Raw genomic sequence first — 2,361 nt, 5'->3', positions numbered from 1 at the left:
CCCTCTCTATTCCATCTCATTCCTGGTAGTCTGTCTCATCATTTATAATTATAAAAATACTTTACCCTTGGTCTGCAACATATGTTGTTGTCTGGCGCTGCTGAGTCAGTTACAACTCTTTGTGATCCTACCAACAACATATTTGAACCTTATTCTATTTAATGAACCTCACCATATTTAATATACTATAGCACATTGCTATAATTACTGTTTACCTCTTTCCTTGGGATTCCTTCTCTCCTTCACTGATTTTTCATCTTTCCAATAATGATATTCTTTTCCAAGGATTGGTTCCTATATACAACATGTTCAAAATATGTGAAATGAAGCTTCATCATCCTTGCCTCTAAGGAGAACTCTGGTTGCACTTTCTCCAAGACATATTTGTTTGTGATTTTGGCAGTCTATGAGATATTGAGCAGTCTTATCCAACACTACAACTCAAAGACATCAATTCTTATTCTTTCATCCTTATTCATTGTCCAACTTTAAGATGTATAAGAAGTAATTGAAAAGACCATGGCTTGAATCAAGTGCATCTTAATCTTGAAACAGACATCATTGCTCCTGAACACAATGGAGATGTCTTTAACAGGAGATCTTCCCAATGCAACATATCCTTCAGTTTTTTTGACTGCTACTATCAAGGGTGTTGATTGTGGATCCGAGTAAAATGAACCTGTTGGCAATTTGAATCTTTTCTCTATCTATCATAATGTTCCCTATTGGTCCAGTTGTGATGATTTTACTTTTCTTCATGAGAAAAGATCTTGATGAGATGTTGTCTGTATTAAAGACTGAAGGAAGTCTTTGTTCTTCTGCAACAAATGCTTCAAGTCTTCCTTACTTTCCCTAGGGGACTTTTATGTCATCTACATAATGCAGGTTGTTGATGAGTCTTCCTCTAATCCAGATGTTACAGTCTTCTTCACACACTTCAGTTTCTTAAATATTTTGCTCAGCATGCAGATTGAATAGATATGGAGAAATGATCCAGTCTGGGCATACACATTTCCTGACTAAAACATACTGTTCTCTTGCTCTGTTTGTACAATGGCTTCTTGGTCTACATACAGGTTTCATGTGAGACCAATTAAATGTTCTGAGATTCCTGTTCTATATTTTTCACTATCATTTGTTATTATCCACATAGTCAATAAAAACAAAAGCTAGCCTTCTGGTGCTCTTTGCTTTCAGCAAAGATCCATCTGATGTCACAAATGCCATCCCTGGTACAAAAGTTTCTAGTAAATCCTACTTGAATTTCTGGCAGTTTTCTGTTGATGTGTTGTTCTAACCATTTTTATTTTTTATTTTGTAAAGAATACTTTTTTGAAATCTTAGCAGTGACAACATTAAAACACCACCTAGCTTTGTCCTAAGACAATAGGGGAACTGGTACAATTCTATACAGGCAAACAGCTCCTGCCTGCTTCTCCACACTCAGGTATTCTAGCAACTTCTTTGTCCCATTCTGCCAGTCTTCAGGCAGCATTTTTGGACAATATTATGTAAGATTTTACTTTGGTCTGCTATTAGTGATATTATTTGATAATCTTCATTTTCTGTCAGATCACCGTTTTTTTTTGGTGACTGGGACAAATATGGATCTCTTCCAGTCAATAGGCCAGGTAGTTGTCTTTCAAATTTCTTGATAGAGACTGGTGAGCATGTCCAAGTAAGGTGCACCTATTTATCAAAATAGTTTACTTGGTATCCCAGTTCTGGAATAAAATTAATTATATCTATGAAAAGAGCCTGCAGAGATATTTAATACTATATGTGAGAATAAAGGTAAAAGATGATTGCAAAAGAGACCACCAATTTTTGTTATGAATTTAAATTGAACTTTAAGAAAATTAAACCCAATTCATGAAATCTGAAATATGACAGAGTATCTTGTTTAAATACCTGCTTAAGATCATATTTAAGGCAATGCACATTAATAACTAGGCAAGATGTTGATGACATCAACAACATCATATTTAAATAAAGTAAAAGTCATTGAAGGGACGAAGAAAAAAGAAAAAAACAAAAATAGATATAAGAAAATATTCTGAGATTTCCTCTTGAACTTATATTAATTAATGCAAGAAGAAGAAATGATAAAATAAGATGAACAGAAGAATTATGAAGGTGCCCTGAGACTATCAAGTATTTTATGAAATGTGCACAGCTTGATGATGGTGTTGTTTGTTGTTATGTGTGCCGTCAAGTCACTTGTGACTCATAGAGACCCTATATACAACAGCCCTAAACTCTGCTCTGTCCTGTGCCAATCGCACTGTCTCTGACACTCCCATCCCAATTATGCCAGTCACTGAATCAATCCATCTCATAGAGGGCCTTCCTCTCCTGCGC

This window comes from Elephantulus edwardii, unplaced genomic scaffold (genome assembly GCF_000299155.1).
Source record: "Elephantulus edwardii isolate Elephantulus edwardi_28Jun2011 unplaced genomic scaffold, EleEdw1.0 scaffold00191, whole genome shotgun sequence".
Classification (NCBI taxonomy): Eukaryota; Metazoa; Chordata; class Mammalia; order Macroscelidea; family Macroscelididae; genus Elephantulus; species Elephantulus edwardii.
The sequence above is the reverse complement of the archived record's forward strand: the minus strand, read 5'-3'. Positions refer to the sequence as shown.